The sequence below is a fragment of the Nerophis lumbriciformis genome, linkage group LG01, assembly GCF_033978685.3.
Source record: "Nerophis lumbriciformis linkage group LG01, RoL_Nlum_v2.1, whole genome shotgun sequence".
Taxonomy (NCBI): Eukaryota; Metazoa; Chordata; class Actinopteri; order Syngnathiformes; family Syngnathidae; genus Nerophis; species Nerophis lumbriciformis.
In genome coordinates this window covers 62,176,679-62,200,000 of record NC_084548.2, presented here as the reverse complement: position 1 = coordinate 62,200,000, position 23,322 = coordinate 62,176,679, and the positions used below count along the sequence as shown (strand labels likewise).

Below are 23,322 nucleotides of genomic sequence, written 5' to 3'. Positions count from 1 at the left end.
GCCTGTAAAGGACTGTATGTTACCTTGGGGGGATGCTATACTTATTCACTATTTACCCAATAAATTTAGTCGAGGAGAGAGTGAGAGGAGACAACTTATATAGTTGAACAATTTACTATATACCATATAACATACAATAACCAGACAATAATAAACACATGTTAATTACACTCATACACTCACACGCTACCTCCCCAATAGAACCTCCCGCACTAAACCAATTACACAACACACACACACACACACACACACAGTCCAACCTGGGCCCCTTGGCTGGGCCAGAAGATAGTCTGTTGTGGTCCTGCTGTATCGTTGGTGCACGTAGGGGTGGGGTGGGGTGAGTTGCAACTGCTGGATACCAAGGGGGCGTTGGAGAGTGGGGACACCTCCCGTTGTAGAGAAGAGAAGAGAAGGGGGGGAGGCCGTGCGTCCTCTTAGCTCGCCTCACGAGTCCAGTCTGGAGCGAGAGGAGAACCAGCCTCGTTCTGGGTCCCCTCTCTATGTCGACTGGTCCGTGAGCGCGTGCAATTAACACTCCAACCTCACGCTTGTCCACGTCCCTCGCAGCAATGTAGCCACGATACCCATACTTGCCAACCTTGAGACCTCCGATTTCGGGAGGTGGGGGGTGGGGGGCGTGGTCGGGGGTGGGGCGGGCGGTGTGGTTGGGGGCGTGGTTAAGATATATATATATATAAGAAATACTTGACTTTCAGTGAATTCTAGCTATATATATATATATATATATATATATATATATATATATATATATAAATAAATAAAATAAATACTTGAATTTCAGTGTTCATTTATTTACACATATACACACACATAACACTCATCTACTCATTGTTGAGTTAAGGGTTGAATTGGCCATCCTTGTTCTATTCTCTGTCACTATTTCAGAACACACACATTATACAAATATACTGTACATTATAAAATCAATAAGAAAACGGGAGCTCTAATTTGGGAGTCTGAATTAGGATCAGAAGTTCCTATACAAACATTGCGCACTCACGTCGCCTTTTTGTATTGATTACTGCAGCTGTGCACTGGATTCATTCACAAATACAAACTACAACTCACAAACACTTTAGAGTTAGGCTCCACCATCAGAATGTGTACTTAAACTTATAAAGATCACATGGATATTATTCAGTGAGTTGATTCACCAAAACTAACCTGTTATACAGGAGGAAAAAGCACACAGGACGTTTCAATTGTTCACAGACAGGTCGCGCTCATCAGAATGACAAGACACTTCCGGTCTGCAGGTGATAGCATTCAATTGGGAAGAAACGCCCTACTGCCCCCTACTGACCAATGTGAATACTGATAAATGTGGACTGACAGCTCCAAAAAAGAATTCAAACCACAAAATAAAATAAATAAATCAACACAAAAATGTGACACATTATGGGTGGGTCACATGTGCATGTACAGTAGATGGCAGTATTGTCCTGTTTAAAAGTGTCACAACATTGCTGTTTACGGCAATGTTGTGAACAGGCTGTCAACACGTCACTCAGGTCCGCATGGAGCTGGAGGGGGCGTGGCCTCCAGCTCCGCCTGAATTTCGGGAGATTTTCGGGAGAAAATTTGTCCCGGGAGGTTTTCGGGAGAGGCGCTGAATTTCGGGAGTCTCCCGGAAAATCCGGGAGGGTTGGCAAGTATGACGATACCACACAACTAAACTCTCTATAAGGTTCCCACACTCGCTCTCTAAACAGTAAATAGTCACAGGGGAGACTAGTGTCTCTTCAATAAACTTAATCCAAACGTGACTAAACCTGGAGTTAATGAAGTCACTTTGCAGCAAACAAACACACGTACGAGCTGCGGTTAGCTGACTAGCGGTTAGCATACGCTTCACCTCCACTGGCTTAAACTTTAACTAGTGGACTTAACTGTCATTTATGACACACTGGGATAAGAAGTTTAGAGTAGTTACTCATTCGATCTGCAACTGTGGTGAACTCTATCTCCCGTGTAGTACTACCGACGCTCCGTTGCTTGTCAATGCTGGAGCTCTTTTAATACTTTTTTTTACCTGCCGGCGGAAACGGAATTGCCCGTAACCATCGCAACCGTAACCATAGCAAAGGTCAAACAACTTAGAGAAAAACATTTCACCTCCCCAAACGACACATATGAAATGGAAATAAATAATAATAATAATAATTGGATGGATGGATATTAATTAGTCCCTTAACAGAAATAATCTATCTGTAGAACTAAAAGGGACAATTTACACAAATATGAAAACCTTCAGAACAGCCGCCCCCTGATTTATGTGAAGGAAATCAGTTATACTAATGAAGGTTTGATATACAAGCAGATCAGGGGGGTTTAGGGGGAGTCGGGTCAGAGTATGAGGGGACCTCGATAAGGCGAGCCACTGGTCGATGGTAGGTTCTCTGGCCAGTGTCCATTATCGCTGAGCGAACTCTTCAATCATTCCCCTTAGTGACTGTCTTCACTCGGCCCAGGAGCCAATGTGCTCTGGGTAGCGCTGGATCCACTATCATGACTGGAGTGCCCACCTCCAAGTTACTGCGCTCTCTATGCCACTTGCGACGGCCTTGCATGCTGGGGAGATACTCGGAGGTGTACCTCCTCCAAAACTGGTCAGCTATGGCCTGACTGTACTTCCAGGTATGATCACTGACATCATCCGTTGAAGCATTGGCAGCGAGTGGAAGAGCCGTGTCTGGCCGCCCCATGAGGAGAGAGTTGGGCGTGATGGGATCGAGGTCAGCCAGGTCGCTACTTGCATATCCCAATGGTTTGGAATTCAGGATCGCTTCCACTTCGACTAACACAGTGGCGAAGACTTCAGCTTTGGGAACCTGTGTTCCAAGGGCAAAGTTGAGAGCCGCCTTTACCGACCTGACCACCCTCTCCCAGACTCCACCGAAGTGAGGGGCGCTAGGTGGGTTGTACTGGAAGTCGACTTGAAGGGGGCCTAGTTGCTTCTTAAGCTCCTCTGTCATGTCCCTGTAATTCTTCTTCAGCTCAGCTTCCCCACCATGGAAGTTGGTCCCGTTGTCAGACAGGGGGACACGGGGACGCCCTCTCCTTCCAGTGAAGCGATGGAAGGCCATAAGGAAGCTGGCTGCTGACAGATAAGCCAACACCTCCAGATAAATGGCATTCGAGGTGAGGCATTTAAAGACGATTCCCCATCACTTTGCTGTTGCACGTCTGACTTCGGCCCGGACAGAGAAGGGCCCGAAGCAATCCATGCCCGTGTGATGGAAGGGCACCTTGTTGAGCTGGAGACGGCCCGCAGGTAGGTCGGACATCATCGGTATGGCCGGCCTGGCTCTTAACTTGCGGCACTCTAGGCACCTGCCCTGGTAGCGACGCACAGCCTCCCAGCCGCGGAGTATCCAATATCTCCTCCTAAGCTCAGCAAAGAGCCTCTCCGACCCAGGGTGAAGCATTTTGGCATCATGTTGACGGATCACCAGATCGGTCACTGGGTGCTTCTGTGGCAGCAAGATGGGGTGCTTGGTATCCTCAGTTAGACCCTGAGCCCTTCGCAGACGACCTTCGACACGTAGAATGCTCTTCTCATCCAACTCGGGGGCCAGCTGTCTCAGCCGACTGTCATGAGGTAGCTCTACCTTCCGCTCCATGCACACCATCTCTTGGGGGAATACCTCCCGCTGCACCCTCTGCAGCACCATGACTTCTGCAGCGGCGTAGTCATCGGCAGTAAGGGGGGTCTCGTCTTTCATGTTAGAGTTCTGATGGCGAAAGATCCACTCTTGGAGCTCCTCAATTGTTTTACAGTCATCAATGTTTGGCCCATCAGGAACTGCTTGCTCTTGCAGGCCCGTGAGGTGACAGAAGATGGACTTTCGAAGTTCCACCTCCACTTCTGTCGGCTCCAGGTTTGGAGGACGGGCCCACTGGGAAAGTAGCTTCTGTGAAGCTCGATCTTTTGTAAGGTGGGAAGCTCCTCTTCCCACTCGGACCACCTAGCTCCAAGTGACTCTGGGAGGAGGTCGTCCCATCCCCTCTTCTCAGTCCACAATTCCCTCACCAACACCTTGGTTCGGGTGGTGAATGGATTGATGTACCCGAGAGGGTCGTACTGACTCGCTAGGGTCCGGTAGATCGCCCGCACAGTGACGTAGCGACGGGGCTCAATCTCTTTGTACCGGTAACACAGCTTGTCCGATTTGAAGCTCCAGAGGAGGCCCAGCGTCATCTCATGCGCGTCGTCGCTTGACTGAGTGACCCAGGTCTCACTGCTGTCTGACTTTGCCTCAGCTGGGAGGTCCTTTAAAACGTTGGGGTCATTGCTCGCCCACTGGCGGTCGTCGAAGCCAGCGGTAGTCAGGTGGGTGCGCAGGTTGTGGACCAGACGACGTGCCTCCTCCAGGGTCTCAGTGCTGTGGAGGCAGTTATCTACGTAAAAACTGTGAAGGACGACGTCAGCTACCCCCTCGGGTACTGCTCCTTCTGCCACATGGGCCTGCAGGGCGTATGTCGCACAGCACGGGCTGCAGGTGGTCCCAAAGGGAAGCACTTCCCACTGGTAAGTAGAGGGGGGATCGTCTGGGTTTTCTCGCCACACAAACCTCATAAGTGGCTTGTCCTCACCTAGCAGCAGGACCTGATGAAACATTCTTCTTATGTCACCACTGATTGCGATCTTCCGCCGGCGGAAGCGCACCATGACTCCGAGTAGGGAGGGGGTCAGAGTCGGACCAGGAAGAAGGTGCTTGTTCAGGTTCTGTTCGCGGACTTGAAAGCTACAATTGAACACAACCCGATTCTTGCCATTGTGTTTCACGTTGTGATGTGGGAGGTACCAGGACTCGGTACTAGCTTCCTCCTCCTCGGGTCTTAGCTTCTTGACCAGCCCTGACTCAAACAGCTTCCTCATCTCTTCGGAGTAAGCAGCTGCCGTCTCCGGATCCTTACTCAACCTTTTCTCTGTGCTCTGCAGACAGGGCATGGCTACCTTATGAGAGACGCGGAAGGTTGGCATAGGTTCTTTGCGCAGTAGCGGTGTGGCATACCGGAGGATGCCGTTCGTTTCCACACGTCGGGTCTTCTCCTTTAGAAAGGCCATGGCTATCTGATCTTCCTTGGAGCGCATATGATCCTTTTCATTCTTGAAAGGAGTAACATCCAGTTGTCATAATTTACGGACATTGTCTAGGAGGACCCCATCGTCGTGCTCGGCCCCGAGGAAGTGCATTCGGGTCTGGCTCGGATTAGCACTCTTTAGATTGATAGGGCCTTGTAGAGTCCAACCAAGTGGAGTGTCCAGGGTGACGGGGCAGCCACGTGGGCCTGGGAGTATGCGCCTTGGGAGGGTCAGCCTTGCTTGATCGGACTCGGGTAGGATGGTCGGTACCACTTCCTCTTCTTGATCAAGACTCAACTCTAACAGATGGGGGTGCTTTGCCTTGAGCGCCTTCATTGGGTAGCCATAGGTCGAAAGGCTCACGTCAGCCGCGGTGAACACATCGCGCAGGGGGTGCACTTCTCCTGGTCGCCCCTTTGCCATGATCTCCAGGGACACTATCTCACCCGCGATCGGGGTGGGTTTGGGTCGAATGGTGAGGATATTCATCTGATGAGGATGATCCTTGAGCCCGAGGGCGGTGGCTGCTTCTTTCATCAAGATAGTGTACTCTGCACCGTCATCAATGATTGCATAGGTCGACATCTCCCTCCCGTCTTGGCGTAGGATGACCGGCACCATCTTGAGTAAAACTCTGGGGTTTTTACCACGGACTGGGCCTACGTAATAGGTAAGACCCTCCTGGATCTCACTGGATGGGTCCCGGGGGGACTCTCCGGTCTCCGGCTGGTCGCTTCTGGTGTTGAGGTCGTGGAGGACCGTGAGGTGTATCCTGCCGCAGTCTTTAACACGACAAGGGCTCTTCAGGGTGCATTGCTTGGCCATGTGCTCACGGGCGCACCTCCAACACCGCTTGTTGTCCTTGATCCACTGTTTCCTCTCTTCGGTGTTCTTCTTCCCAAACTCTGGACAGTGTTCAAGCCAGTGAGGCCCCGTGCAACACGGGCAAGGCGGTTGAGACTTCTTATCACCCTGCTTAGGGCCGCCCCTCTCACCGTGGGGGGTGTCCCTATTCTCCATAGTGTCAGCCCCTGGGATCGTCGTCATCACCCAGACTGACCCTTCCTTCCTCTTGGTTGCTCGATCAGACCGTTCATGTCCGCCGTACTTTGGCTCAGCTTTCGTAGGGAGACGGATATGCTTCATCTTACTTCTGAGAAAGTCAGATAGCTCCTCTAAGCTGGCTGCTGGCTGGTCGGGATTGAGCTGGTTGTGGCGCCGCCGGAACCTTTCCTCTCTGTGTCTGGGCAGCTTCCTTATGAAGCGCTCCACCGTGGAGCCTGTGTTCAGTTCCCTGGCTCCAGTCGGTCCCTGCAGCTTCAGCATCATGACCAGAGAGCGGATGCGGAGGGCGTAGTCATCCAGGGCTACGTCGGTTCTGATCTCGGGTAACTCCCCGAGGGCTTCAACCTCGTCGAGGATGTGGTCCCATGGACATCCCAGCGGCGATTTAGCTCGCTGATGCTGTCGGTGTAGGGAGTGAGGGACTTGGCGTGGGAGAAGCAAAGTCTCTTAGCTATCGGTAGCTTGCAATGGAGATGGAGCGTGAGCCACTTTTGTTGCTCACTGTGGTACGCCTGCGGTTCTCCTAGCAGGTACTCCAGGCTCAGCCGCATCTCCCTGTAGTTCTCCATGCTGTCTTGAGTAAAGAAGGGAACTATGGAGCCAGGCGGGTGAAGAGGAAGCGGGTCATATGATCCTGCATTACGGCGGGCTGATTGAGATGGTGAGGAGGGGCGTGTGGATACTGCACCCTACGATCCAGAAGGGAGTCCAAGCGTTCGTCAGGCTCCATTTCCTCCTCGTGTGCGCTCTGGGTTTCTGGGTCCAGGGCGCGAGACCTCTCGATGCTCCTCTTCCTTTCCTCTGGCGAGCCAGGCCTTGAGGGCGCTCTCGATATCCGGCCTGGGGGGGAGGGCTCTGGTTGGCGGGAGAGAGCGAGCTTAGCGAGCTCCAGGCTCTGGACGGCCGCCTTCTCTAGTGCCTCCGCAGTTGCATGGGTTTGCCGCTCCAGGCGCTCCTTGTCAGCGCGGGCCTCTTCATGCAGACACTCCTCTCTAGCACGGGCTTCTTCGCGCAGCTTCTGCTCTGGTAGCTCTAGGCGTTTCTCTCTGGCGAGGGCGTCCTGGCACTGGTTCTCCTGGTTGTTAATCAACTGCTGGATTAACTTCTCAGAGAGTAGACTCTCAATGCTCGATCGTCCTGAGTGGCTGCTACGGTCACTGCTACGGTGACTACCCGTACGGCTGCTATGGACGCTGCTGTGCCGGCCAGAAGATAGGCGAGACTTTACGTTGGGGGGCCTGGCTTGAGGATCAGAGTTCTTGAAGAACTCACCCGGATGGAAGGTTCGGGGGTCGGTTCTGTCTAGTGGGGTGGCGGCATCAGGGGGAATTATTTCCTCACCATTCTGTACGTTGCCACCTCCTGGTGGATCCTCTTCGTGCCGTTCCTCCTCCTTCGCTGCACCTTGGCTGGCGATTTCTATCGGCGGGGGGATGACTGATGCAAGCAGCGGGCCCGCCTTTTCCTGTCTCTCTTTATCCCTTGGTAGCGAGGAGAAGGGGTGAATACTGGGTTGCATAGTCAAATCTAACTCGGGTGTTGCAATATTGCCCTCCGCCACTTGGGGTGCTTTACTCTCGAAACTACTGGGGCTGTCAGTCTCATCCAGGGTAGTCAAGTGATAGTCCTGTAGTCTAGTGGGTAACCTGCGCTCTCTAACAGAGCGTGCTGGTGGTTCTGGTTCTGGGGAGGGGCTTTAGGTTCTCTCACTCTCTTTGGACATCCTAACTGATTAGGATCCGGCTCGAAGGACCAAAATGTACGGGAGCCTGTAAAGTACTGTATGTTACCTTGGGGGGATGCTATACTTATTCACTATTTACCCAAACAAATCTAGTCGAGGAGAGAGTGAGAGGAGACAACTTATATAGTTGAACAATTTACTATATACCATATAACATACAATAACCAGACAATAATAAACACACGTTAATTACACTCATACACTCACTCCCACTCACACGCTACCTCCGCAATAGAACCTCCCGCACTAAACCAATTTTACAACTAAGGCTGAAACGACGCGTCGACGTAGTCGACGTCATCGGTTACGTAAATACGTCGACACCATTTTTGTGCGTCGACGCGTCGCATATTTACGTCACACTACCGTCATGGCGGAGCGCAAAGCAGACGATGCGAGCGGTGCGAGCGAGGGGAAAAAAAGCACGCCAAAAGTCGTCAAAAGTGTGGGAGTATTTCAATACACGGCCTAATAATGTTGTTGTATGCACACTGTGTCGAGCGGAAATGGCCTATCATAGCAGCACAACGGCTATCAACGAACATTTGAAAAGAAAACACCCGACAGCGTTCTTGCCATCACCATCAACTAGTCAATCGTCCGCGTGAGTATACATTGTCATCATTACACAAAAACATGAATGTGTCATTTGTATCTGCGTTGTAAATTCATAAACTAAAGCACCGTTTCGCTCTGAGAGGCGCGTTTGGCGTGCCTGTTCAGTGTTTACAAAGACGCGCTCCTCTTTAACGCTAACGTTAATTAGTTGTGCAAATACCTTTTACAACATTAACAGTTACATATACTATGTACAAACGAACAATTACCTTTCACTTTAATCATACTATCATTGTTGTGTTATTAAACCAATTTAACAAGATAATGTGTGTAGTTTAATTAACCTTTTGTATTAAAGTAAGCTGTATTTGGGTATATTTAAAATGAAAATTAAATGTTGTCTCTTATGTTGCAGCAAACAACAAAGCAGTGTCCAGGATTTTTTCCCAAAGAGGCATGGGACTGAATGCACACCCCAAGTGGCCGCTGACCTGACTGATGGTGTCCTGGAAATGATGGTCATAGACATGAGGCCATTAAATATGGTAGAAGGGGAAGGGTTTCAAAAAATGATCAAACGGTTTCACTCTGGCTACACATTACCATCAAGAACCCACTTCACTAAGCTTATGGAGCAAAAATACACAAAGAAAATGAATGAAGTCAAAGCAATCCTGAAAAATGTGAAAGGAAAACTGACACTCACAACTGATGCATGGACAAGTAGGGCCACTGAAGCTTACATTGGTGTCACCATTCACTTTGTTAATGATGAGTGGGAGCTTACCTCAATTAACTTGACAACAATGCCCCTCAAAGAAAAGCACACTGCAGAAAACATTGCCTCTTGGATTGAGGATGTTGTCAATAAGTTTGAAATAAACATAAAACAAGTACAAGTCATTGTACATGACAATGCTGCAAATGTTGTTGCAGCTTTAAGAGTTCTTGAGGAAAGACATGGTGTTTCATCCCTCAGATGTGCTGGCCATACTCTACAGCTTGTAGTTAACCATGCTCTAGAGGACAACCACATCAGCAGAGCTTTAGGAGCAGCAAGAAGTTTGGTCGAGCACTTCAGAAAAAGTGAGCTGGCCAGTACAAAACTAAAGGTTAAGCAAAAACAAATGGGTTCTCCAGACGACAGCTTCATACAGGATGTGTCTGTGAGATGGAACAGTTCCTTTTACATGATTAGTCGCCTGCTTGAGCAGAGGTGGCCAATAACAGCAACTCTGTCAGATCCGGAGGTCACTCAAAGAGGGAAGCATGTTCTGGATCTTAAGGCTGACCAGTGGAGCTTGCTTGAAGAACTTGAACAAGTTCTGAAACCTTTTGAATGTGCAACTGTGTATCTGAGTGGAGAATCTTATGTAACAGTTTCCGCTGTCCCTCTGCTGGTGAAAGGGCTTCGGAAGGCTACACAAACTGCTTTTGAAAATGCATCAATCAAGTGTTTCCAGGTCACTGCTGCACGTGAGATAACATCCAGGTGGGAAGCCGAGACCACATTCAAAGATGATGGACCAAATGTGTGCATATTAGCAGCTGCACTTGACCCACGATTCAGGAAGCTGAAATTCCTGACTGCAGATGAGTGTTTAAAAGTTTAATACAAGCTACATGCAATAGTTCTGGAGGAGAGAAGAAGGGAAAAGGAGACAAACGCTCAACAGGGCACAGCAATGCAAGTGAAAGACCAGATGCTGACAGGTGGCCTGTATCTTTACTAGACACACTTCTTGGCTCAGATTCAGATGAACTCAGCAACAATGAGGTAGACAACAATGACAGTAATGATGCTGAAATGGTCAGAAACGAGTTAGTGTCTTATTTTGGAGAATCCCCCATTTCCAAGGATGAAAACCCATTAAAATGGTGGAAAGAACATCAGGCAAGGTTACCAAATCTGGCAATGCTGGCTCGGTCTTGCCTCTCAGTTCCAGCCACATCGACCCCTTCTGAGCGCCTATTTTCAACTGCTGGGGAATATTGTAAACAAGAAAAGAACCAGCCTCACCCCAGAGCATGTAGACATGCTAACCTTTCTTCATTACAACTGTTAGTCACTCACTGGAATGAGTAGAATTGGTTATTGTGTACCAGTGACGTGGTGAGGTTGATGGCTGGTGAGGCACTGACTTCATCACAGTCAGATTTACAAACATATGAACCCTAAAGAGCATCTTATTCACCATTTGATTGGCAGCAGTTAACGGGTTATGTTTAAAAGCTCATACCAGCATTCTTCCCTGCTTGGCACTCAGCATCAAGGGTTGGAATTGGGGGTTAAATCACCAAAAATGATTCCCGGGCGCGGCGCCGCTGCTGCCCACTGCTCCCCTCACCTCCCAGGGGGTGAACAAGGGGATGGGTTAAATGTGTTGGAGGAGTTGTGAATTAGGTACACCTGCAGTCTGCAGGTGTACCTAATGTTGTGGCCCTGCAGTCATTCACAACTCCTCCAACACGAACATTATTGTTTTTGCACTTTTTGGCTTCTTATGAAATAACTTTTTTAAATAGATTCAATCTTGCACGTGGAAAGTTTAAGTGTGGGCTTTAGTTGATATAACACTCCCGTCAGGGGTTGCCGTGCATTCTACGGCGGGGGTGCAGGAGGCGAGCCTCAGCCAGTGCGTCTTTTGCAGCCGTTTTATGATCGCTCAGCACAAGAAATACGTTACACACATACAGTTGTTGACAAAATACACTGTACATTATATACCTCAGCTAACTAAACTATGGAAATGTATAATATAATTCATATAGCAATACGGTCTCACTGCACAGCAGGCCAGCAGTTAGCCGAGTCCGCAATCCATGTTGAGGCACTGAGTGACGTGCCTCAACTGGCTGCTGTTCACCGCACCGTCTCTTCTCAGTATTTGAACGGCAAATGTGAAAATTCAGCGATTTTGAATAAAAATAATCTAAAACTGGTGAAGTTAAATGGAAAATAACTTTATAGTATAATCACTGGATACATTTAACAATTTAATATATATATTTTTCTTTTTACTTTTTTTTTCTTTCCATGATGGCAGGTGAGGCCCCGCCTCACCTGCCTCTAGTGACTGCACGTCACTGTTGTGTACTGTGTTGGACTGGATGTTTATTTTGCACATTTTAAAAGCAATACTTAATGTTTACAGTGCCCCAGAATATTTAGATTGGCACAAATGTTTACATTGTTACAGAATATTTTGTCATGTTGTTGTCAATGTTGACTGAGTGGCCATACTTTTTTTTTTTTTTTTTGTAAATAAAAGCCATGCCTTTTGAAAAAACTGGCCTACATTTATTTTTTCATCTTCATTTTAAATAAAATAAAAAAATCGGTAAAAGGAAAAATTATCGAAAAAATAATCTATAGATTAATCGAAAAAATAATCTATAGATTAATCGATAGAAAAATAATCGTTAGCTGCAGCCTTATACACAACACACACACACAGTCCAACCTGGGCCCCTTGGCTGGGCCAGAAGATATTCTGTTGTGGTCCTGCAAGTAGGGGTGGGGTGGGGTGAGTTGCAACTGCTGGATACCAAGGGGGCGTTGGAGAGGGGGGGCCACTCGTTGTAGAGAAGAGAAGAGAAGAGAAGAGAAGAGAAGAGAAGAGAAGAGAAGAGACTGGTCCGTGAGCGCGTGCAATTAACACCCCAATCTCGCGCTTGTCCACGTCCCTCGCAGCAATGTAGCCACGATACCACACAACTAAACTCTCTATAAGGTTCCCACACTCGCTCTCTAAACAGTAAATAGTCACAAGGGAGACTAGTGTCTCTTCAATAAACTTAATCCAAACGTGACTAAACCTGGAGTTAGTGAAGTCACTTTGCAGCAAACAAACACACGTACGAGCTGCGGTTAGCATACGCTTCACCTCCACTGGCTTAAACTTAAACTAGTGCACTTAACTGTCATTTATGACACACTGGGATAAGAAGTTTAGAGTAGTTACTCATTCGATCTGCAACTGTGGTGAACTCTATCTCCCGTGTAGTACTACCGACGCTCCGTTGCTTGTCAATGCTGGAGTTCTTTTAACACTTTTTTTTTTACCTGCCGGCGGAAAAGGGAACTGCCCGTAACCATCGCAACCGTAACCATAGCAACGGTTAAACAACTTAGAGAAAAACATTTCACCTCCCCAAACGACACATATGAAATGGAAATAAATAATAATAATAATAATTAGTCCCTTAACAGAAATCATCTATCTGTAGAACTAAAAGGGACAATTTACACAAATATGAAAACCTTCAGAACAATTGTACCGTATAGTAGTGTACACATATTGTAGTACTGTACTGTATAGTAATGTAGCTATATTATAGTACACATATTATAGTATTGTACTGTATAGTAGTGTACATGTATTATAGTACTGTACTGTATAGTAGTGTACATATATTATAGTATTGCACTGTATAGTAATATACATATATTATAGTACAGTACTGTAAAGTAGTGTACACATATTATAGCATTGTACTGTATAATAGTGTACATATATAAATTATAGTACTGTACTGTATAGTAGTGTATATATGTTATAAAACTGTACTGTATAGTAGTGTACACATATTATAGTATTGTACTGTATAGCAGTGTAAATACTGTATATTACAGTACAGTACTGTATAGTAGTGTACACATATTATAGTAATGTACTGTATAGTAGTGTTCATGTATTATAGTACTGTACTGTATAGTAGTTTACATATATTATAAAACTGTACTGTATAGTAGTGTACACATATTATAGTATTGTACTTTATAGTAGTGTTCATGTATTATAGTACTGTACTGTATAGTAGTTTACATATATTATAAAACTGTACTGTATAGTAGTGTACACATATTATAGTATTGTACTGTATAGTAGTGTACATATATTATAGTACAGTACTGTATGGTAGTGTACAGATATTATAGTACTGTACTGTATAGTAGTGTACATATATTGTAGTACTGTACTGTATAGTAGTGTACACATATAGTATTGTACTGTATAGTAATGCACATATATTATAGAACTGTACTGTATAGTAGTGTACATATATTATATTATTGTACTGTATAGTAGTGTACACATATTGTAATACTGTAATGTATAGTAGTGTACACATATTATAGTACTGTACTGTATAGTAGTGTACATATATCATAGAACAGTACTGTATAGTAGTGTACACATATTATAGTATTATACTGTATAATAGTGTACAATTATAGTACTGTCCTGAATAGTAGTGTACATATATTATAGTACAGTACTGTATAGTAGTATACACATATAGTATTGTACTGTATAGTAGTGTACACATATAGTATTGTACTGTATAGTAGTGTATATATATACATTAATTATAGTACTGTACCGTATAGTAGTGTACATATATTAATTATAGTACTGTACTGTATGGTAGTGTACATATGTTATAGTGCAGTACTGTATAGTAGTGTACACATATTATAGTACTGTACTGTATAGCAGTGTATATATTTATAAATTATAGTATTGTACTGTATAGTAGTGTAGATATATTAACTATAGTACTGTACTGTATAGTAGTGTACATATATTAATTATAGTACAGTATAGTACAGAATATATATATATTATGGTACTGTACCGTCCACATGCGTCTGACCTGCAGTACGGAATGTTCTAGCTCAGCGAAGCGGCACAGCTCAACGCCAACGTCCAAGCGGCCAGGTTGCCAGACGTAAACGCGCCGGAGGCCCGCGACGACGTGTGCACGGTGAGCGGCTGAGGCGTGACGTCAGCGTACAGCTTGGTCCTCTCTCCCGTGCTGCGCGCCGTGGACGTGCAGGTGATGCCCACCTGCTCCTACTACTACTGGGGCAGGATCACCTCCAACATGCTCTGTGCCGGATCTCACCTGGGCGGCAAAGATTCCTGCCAGGTAAATAAAAAAAATACCTACAAACACATACATACTGTACTTACATACATACATACATAAATATACATATATACTGTACATATATATATATACATGTACTGTATATGTATATATATATGTATATATATATATATATATATACATATACTGTATATATATATATATACTGTATATATATATATATATATATATATATATATACTGAAACACTTGTTTAAAATGCTAGCATGCTAACGTTAGCAGGCATCAAGTATCAAAAATATGGTGTATATCTACAAAATTATCTTTAAAAATAAAAAAGTTAGCATGCCAACAGGTCCCATTCGTCAAGTAACAAAATATTTGACACTGAAGTGTAAACCTGCAAAAACAATTTAGCATGCTAACGATTTGCTGTGGCCTGTTGAAACATTCTCTACGGGCCCCAAAAGGCCCCTGTGCCGCACTTTGGACACCACTAGTATATTACATTCATGAAATAATATGAGAAGGAAACATTTACACATTTTTAATCCGCGATGCACTGAGAGTTACCTAGGAGGTGTTTCCGTCTGTGACGGCATGCTGATACAATTTCGCTGCGCTTGTTGAGGGATGACAGGTCTGGGCGGTATATAATAAATAGTTTCTCTTTTAAGCATAGGTTGCATCTTTTATTACCACTGTTGTAAGGTGTGCTGGATGCAAGAATTTGCCATGTTATTGAATATTCAACATTATTGTCTTTGAGGTTCCAAATGTGCTTGCTGAGTTCTGTAGTATTCCGCAGGCTTTGGTTCCTGAAAGAAGCCTTGTGATTGTTCCATCTGGCTTTGAACTCTCCCTCGGTTAATCCTACATATGTGTCGGATGTGTTAATGTCCTTGCGTGTTACCTTTGAATGGTAAACGACTGATGTTTGTAAGCACCCCCCCGTTGAGAGGGCAATCAGGTTTCTTGCGGCAGTTGCAGCCTTGGTTGGTTTTGGAGTCGCTCTGTCTGGGGGCAGACGGCTCCTTTGCAATTGCTTTGTTGTGATTTGAAATAATTTGTCGTATATTGTTCATACAGCTGTAGCTCAATTTAATGCTGTTCAACAAATGCTTAGGCAACACCCTAAGAAAAGTATTCAACAAGAACAGCATATATATATATATATATATATATATATATATATATATATATATATTATATACAGAGCCTTTGTCATCCCTACAAGCTTGTCTGCAGGTTTCCCTGCTCATTAGGGGATTGTATATGCTATTATGTTCACATATGTTAATATGTTCATATATATGTTAAAATCTCCTGACGAGCAGGGAAACCTGCGAAACAGGCTTGTAGGGATGATATAGCCTCTGTGTTTTTTCTGACCTAACGTATGTTCATATATATTTTAATGTGTTCATATAAATGTTAATATGTTTATATGTTCATATATGTTAATGTATTTTTAGTTATATGGTAGTTGTTCTGTTACAACTAAAAGTTGTAAACTGTTGTTGTTGAAATGTGTTGTGCTTAAATAAGCTTGTTATGTAATTAACATTACATGTGTATTTGTCGTCATCATGTGGTCATGGCAGTTATTACATCATTGAGAAGTATGTATTTTGAATCAAACTTTATTGACCGGAAGTTGCATAAGCCAAGCAGAGAAATCTACGGTGCCAGCACGTACTTTATGGTGGTTATTTTCGAAGAAATACTGCATATATCTTTTGTTTAAGGTTGCATCGAGCTAAATTTATGATTTTTGATGTATGATCTTTGCCATACTCATTAGCAATAATTTGCGATGTCATCTAAGATGGCGTCGTAGTACACATTCACTTTGTTTACCTTCTCATGCCTTTTAAGGTAACATTACAGCATATATATGATACATTTGCACAACATATGTATATATTGACTGTATTGTTTGTCTTTTTAGTTTCACCCTTTTGAATGTCAATAAACCTGCTGACAACGCTCATCGGTCTCCAGAGTCGTGACGTAAGAAAGGTGTTAAACAGCCCTTGCATCAGACATGCACCCCTAACGGCACAGTGAAACGGCGACATCCAAGCAGACAGAGGTAACGCAGTCGTCACACGCTAGAGTGAAGCTGACCACTACTACGCCACAACGCTACAACGCAAACGGCATACAGCAGTGTTTCAGCAGTCATCATCTAGTGCACCCCACCATGTCCAGTAAGGCGTCATCCGTAAAGACTCGGTCCGAGGCTTCGACGAACTCCTCCACAGGTTCTGCAGCAGCTAGGGCAAGAGCGAAAGCTGAGGCAGCCAAAGCCCGCCTCGGTTTTGCAGCAAAAGAAATGGACTTAAAAGTAGAAAAGGCTAAAATTGAAGCATCTATTGAATTTCTTCAACATGAAAAAGATGTTGCATCTGCTATTACTGAAGCAGAGGCATTAGAAACAGCTGTAATCACACAGGTAGAAGCACGCACCAATCCTTGTTCTTTTGTCACATCTGAACGTACAAAGCAATATGTCCTCAGCCAAGCAGAATTTTTAAAAGAGGGAAAAGATATTGTTACACAGCCATCACAATATGAAAATGCTCCTCAGAGCAAGTCAAAGCTCACTAGCAATCAATTACTTCAGCCAACAAAACAAAGTGACTCTCAACAAATTCCCTTTGGCCCTCCTAATGATCTTAAAAACTTCCAAAACCCCTCAGTCATTTTCTCCTCTCCTCACATCCATAACAATTACAGTGCAAGTTGGTCAGATCAGGTATCAGCATCCAACTTCCATGATGTCCGGCCTTCATGCCAAGAGCCTATAAACTTTAATGTGAGTGACTTCATTAGATACTTTGCTCGCCGGGAAATAGTAGCAACAGGACTACTGCAATTTAACGACAAGCCTCAAAATTTCAGAGCTTGGAAACGTTCCTTTAAAAATTCAATAAATGGATTAGAGTTAACAACAAGTGAGGAGATGGACTTGATGTTAAAGTGGTTTGGCAAAGAATCCTCTGAACATGTAGAACAAATCAGAGCCATACACATTAACAACCCAACCAAAGGTCTCAATATGATGTGGGACAGGCTTGAGCAATGTTATGGCTCAGCTGAAGTGATTGAGGATACACTCTTCAAAAGAATTGATATGTTCCCAAAAATCACATCCAAAGACTACACAAAACTCAGGAAGTTTAGTGACCTGCTCATGGAAATGCAGAGTGCTAAAGCTGAAGGAGACCTTCCTGGTCTTGCGTTTTTGGATACCGCAAGAGGATTAAATCCAATTGTGCAGAAACTTCCCTTCAATTTGCAAGAAAGATGGATCACAGTAGGAGCTAAATACAAACGCACACAACGTGTGCCCTTCCCACCATTCAATGTTTTTGTAGACTTTGTAACGCAGGAAGTTAACGCAAGAAATGACCCCAGCTTTAACTTTACATCGTTCCCTGACGTACCCAAACTCGACAAACTGCCATGGAGAGCATATAAACAAAAAGAAATTTCAGTGCACAAAACTGATGTAGTCTCCCGCTACAATTTAGATACACATAGAACGGCAAACAAAGCTGTAGACAGCGACAAGCTTTGCCCAATTCACATGAAACCTCATCCCCTCTCGAAGTGCAGATTATTTCGAATGAAAACACTCGATGATCGAAAAGCATTCTTAAAAGAGAACCACATTTGCTTCAAATGCTGTTCTTCATCTACACACATTGCAAAAAACTGTATGGTCAAGATACAGTGCTCTGAGTGTCTTGATGAAAAACACTGCACTGCTCTTCACCCAGGACCAGCACCCTGGCTTAAAGAAACGGAACCTGCAGCAGAGTATGGCGGGGAGTGTGACTCCGCTAAGTCGGAGGAGATCACATCCAAGTGCACACAGGTTTGTGGCATGAACGAAGCAGGCAGATCCTGCTCTAAAATTAGTCTTGTTAAAGTGTACCCAGCAGGCCATCCTGAACAAGCAGTAAGGCTCTATGCCATCCATGATGAACAAAGTAACAGGTCGTTAGTATGTCCTGAGTTCTTTGAATTGTTCAATGACCGTGGCCCTAGTTCCCCTTACTCACTAAGGACATGTGCTGGTACTAAAGAAGCAATGGGCAGGAGAGCTACAGGATATGTAGTGGCAGCCATAGATGGTTCAGTCCACATCCCATTGCCTAGCCTCATTGAATGTAGAAATATCCCAAACGATAGAGATGAAATTCCCACACCCAGTGCAGCTATGCAACACAGTCACCTAAAGTCAGTAGCTCACCTCATCCCTGACCTGGACTCTAATGCCCATATACTCATGCTTCTCGGACGGGATGTTATTAGGGTTCACAAAGTCCGTAAACAGATAAGTGGCCCTAACAACGCACCCTATGCTCAAAAATTGGACCTCGGGTGGGTCATAGTAGGAAACGTGTGTTTAGGTGATGTCCACAAAACTCTCGCTGTGAAGACGTTGTTCACAAATACAACTGAGAAGGGGCGTCCTACAATGTTTGAGCCATGCCCCAATGTATTTAACGTAATAGAGAGACATTGTGAGATACAAGTTCCATTCAGCTTCAGCACTCAACTTGTGGATAGCGCTTGTGAACCTGATCATTTAGGATGTAATGTGTTCAAACAAACCAGACATGACAATTACATCGCACCCTCCATTCAGGACAAAGCCTTCTTGAAAATAATGGAAGAAGGACTGCAAAAGGACACAGACAAGAGCTGGACAGCTCCATTACCATTCAAGTCGCCACGTCAAAAACTACCTAACAACAGACCGCATGCCCTGAACCGCTTAATGTCTCTTGTTCGGAGCTTTGAAAGGAAAGAAGAAATGAAGGAACATTTCATCACGTTTATGGACAAAATATTTGAAAACAAACATGCAGAGCTTGCCCCTCCACTGAAAGACAAAGAGGAATGTTGGTATTTGCCACTATTCGGTGTCTACCACCCTCGCAAGCCCAAACAGATTAGGGTCGTCTTTGACAGCAGCGCAAAGTACAAGAATGTGTCACTAAATGATGTGTTGTTGACAGGCCCAGACCTTAACAACTCACTGTTAGGTGTCCTAATACGCTTCAGAAAAGAAGCTGTTGCCTTCACAGCTGACATTGAACAGATGTTTTATTGTTTCAATGTTCGAGAACAAGACAGAAATTACTTGCGTTTTTTGTGGTTTCGTGACAATGCCATTTCCAAAGACATTGTAGAGTATAGGATGAGAGTCCACGTCTTTGGGAATAGCCCATCACCAGCAGTGGCCATATACGGCTTACATCAGTCTGTTCTACACAACCAGCCAGATTGTGATCCAGATGTCAAGCAGTTTGTCACACACGACTTCTACGTAGACGACGGACTCAAATCTCTCCCCACTGTTGAAATGGCTGTGTCCTTATTACAAAGAACCCGTGACACACTTGCAAACTCAAATCTAAGACTGCATAAAATAGCAGCTAACAGAAAAGAGGTACTCGAAGCATTCCCTTCACAAGATCAAAGTCCCTCAAATGACTCTTTCGAACTTGTTGAGCCTTGCACGGACTCTGATGTCAGACCACAGGTGTCTACACTCAAAACCACAATCTCAACCAAACAACTTGGCTCTGACAGATTCAACAAGTTTTCGACATGGAAGTCTCTCAAGCGTGCTGTTTTGAGACTACTGCACGTCATACATAACTTCAAATCACTGCCAAGCAAAATCAATCACTGCCGTGGTTGGCACTACTGTGAGACAGGACTCACTGTGGACGAGTCAAACCAAGCCCAAAACATAATCATTCAAGCAGTACAACAGGATGTGTATGCCAAGGAATTGAAGTGTGTGCAAAAACACGATAAACTACCCCGAACCAGTCCTCTCAAAAACCTAGACCCCTACCTGGATCAAAATGGACTTCTTAGAGTAGGAGGTCGCATCTGTGATTCGAACTTAAGCCAAGGTGAAAAGAACCCACTCATAGTTCCTGGCCACCACCATATTGCAGCTCTTCTCATTAAGCACTACCACGAGCAGACCCAACACCAAGGGCGCCTTTTCACAGAAGGAGCTGTTCGCTCTGCAGGATGGTGGATTGTAGGTGGCAAGAGAAAGGTGAGCACAATCATCTATCATTGTGTAACCTGCAAAAGACTTCGTGCCCCTATGGGTACACAAAAAATGTCAAACCTCCCTCCTGACCGTCTTACAACGGACCCCCCATTCACTAATGTGGGCTTAGATGGGTTTTTTTTGGCCCATGGTTTGTGTCTTCACAGCGCACAAGAGGGAGTATCATCCAAAATAAAAGGTGGGCTGTCTTATTCACGTGCTTGAGTATTAGAGCAGTTCACATTGAGGTGATAGAGTCTCTCGATACCTCTAGCTTTGTTAATGCATTCAGACGGTTTCTGGCAGTAAGAGGACCTGTAAAAAGCGTTCGCTCTGATAGAGGTACCAATTTTGTCAGTGCATGTAAAAGAACTGAAGATCCCCTCAAATTTAGACAACACAGCTGTACAAACCTACCTTAAAGAACACGGATGTACATGGACTTTTAACCCTCCACACGCTTCCCACTTTGGCGGGTCATGGGAAAGAATGATTGGACTTGCCCGGAAAATATTGGACACAATGTTTTTCCAGCTCAAGACCACTAAACTCACTCACGAAGTTCTTGTCACCTTTATGGCGGAAGTGGCGGCTATTATAAACGCAAGACCCCTTGTCCCTGTTTCATCGGACCCAAGTGACCCTTTCACTTTGACCCCGGCCACTCTTATAACCCAAAAGGTAACCCCTCTTAAGGCTTCAGTTGGCAACTTTACAGCGTCAGACCTCTACAAACACCAGTGGCGCCAAGTCCAGCACCTGTCAAACACCTTCTGGGACAGGTGGAAGAAGGAGTTCCTTCCCACTCTCCAACCACGTCGCAAATGGCATTCTAGCCAGCTTAACGTGAGCGTAGGTTCGGTCGTTGTACTCAAAGACAGCCAAATTCCCCGAAATGAATGGCCTCTTGCACGTGTAACTCAGGTGTTCCTAAGTAAAGATGGCAAAGTGCGTTCAGTAGAGCTAAGGGTAGTCAGGTCAGATGATACAAAGGTGCTGACCAGACCCATCTCAGAGATTGTACCTTTAATTATTTCAGTAATTTTTGTGGCGTTTATCCACGCCAAGCGGGGAGTGTTCTGTTACAACTAAAAGTTGTAAACTGTTGTTGTTGAAATGTGTTGTGCTTAAATAAGCTTGTTATGTAATTAACATTACATGTGTATTTGTCGCCATCATGTGGTCATGGCAGTTATTACATCATTGAGAAGTATGTATTTTGAATCAAACTTTATTGACCGGAAGTTGCATAAGCCAAGCAGAGAAATCTACGGTGCCAGCACGTACTTTATGGTGGTTATTTTCGAAGAAATACTGCATATATCTTTTGTTTAAGGTTGCATCGCCGGTATGTATCATAAGTTGAACTTTGAAACTTGGTTTTTGTCTAAAATATTTCGAGCTAAATTTATGATTTTTGATGTATGATCTTTGCCATACTCATTAGCAATAATTTGCGATGTCATCTAAGATGGCGTCGTAGTACACATGCACTTTGTTTACCTTCTCATGCCTTTTAAGGTAGCATTACAGCATATATATGATACATTTGCACAACATATGTATATATTGACTGTATTGTTTGTCTTTTTAGTTTCACCCTTTTGAATGTCAATAAACCTGCTGACAACGCTCATCGGTCTCCAGAGTCGTGACGTAAGAAAGGTGTTAAACAGCCCTTGCATCAGACATGCACCCCTAACGGCACAGTAGTATATCCGTATATATGTTATTATGTTCAAGTGTATGTGTTATTATGTTCATATATAAGTTAATATGTTCACATATGAGTTAATATGTTGTGTGGACTGTCCACAGGGGGACTCAGGGGGTCCGCTCATCTGCAACGGCTACCTGGAGGGCATCGTGTCGTGGGGCATCAGCTGTGCCAACCCCTACTTCCCGGGAGTCTACACCAAAGTCAGGAACTACCTGACCTGGATCAACTGGATTATGGAAAATGATCAACCGTGAATCAGATGTTATGATTGTCAGTCAGTCGCCTTTAAAGACACACAAAGTAGTGGGAGATTAGAATATTTGATCAAGGTCATTATCTTTCCTTGTACACATTTTTATTTTTGTGGATAAAATACTGAAAGTATGAAATAATAATAAAACTACTCTTCCATCTCCATTTGCAAAGAAATACTTTATGAACAATTTATATGAATCTAAATAAATAAACTTTGAAACTGAAAAATCCAATTTTTATCATGAATTTGAGAAATACATCAGTCTATTCAAAATAAAAGTAAATTGTCTTCCGATAATTATTTTGACTTATTTTCACTTTCACATTTTACATTTCAGCTTCTGTTTTCAGCTTCAAATTACATTTTATTTTTGAGCTTCAATTGTTTGTTTTTTCTTTCGGTTTCCGACTTTTGGTGCCAATTTAGTGTGGGGGCGTGGCACAAACCGAGAGGGACATGGCATAATGACAGACCATCCATCCATCCATCTTCTTCCGCTTATCCGAGGTCGGGTCGCAGGGGCAGCTGCCTAAGCAGGGAAGCCCAGACTTTCCTCTCCCCAGCTACTTCGTCCAGTTCTTCCCGGGGGATCCCGAGGCGTTCCCAGGCCAGCCGGGAGACATAGTCTTCCCAACGGGTCCTGGGTTTCCCCCGTGGCCTCCTACCGGCCGGGCGTGCCCGAAACACCTCCCTAGGGAGGCGTTCGGGTGGCATCCTGACCAGAGCTGTGTTCCAATTCAGGGTCTGCATCCTTCGGAGGACCCGGCCTACGCAGCCCCAGAAGGCTGGACCTTCGGAGGCACCTCCGAAGGATGCGTCACCCATTGTTAAATGGGACAGTCTAGCCTGCGGAGGATGCTTACATTTGAAAGTGTAT

General features: G+C 44.7%; 1 pseudogene; it reads left to right on the top strand.

The window, feature by feature from the left end:
• Nucleotides 1-22,599, top strand: part of LOC133614264 (trypsin-like) — a 32,486-nt pseudogene extending 9,887 nt beyond the window's left edge.
• Nucleotides 22,600-23,322: the final 723 nt, after the last annotated feature.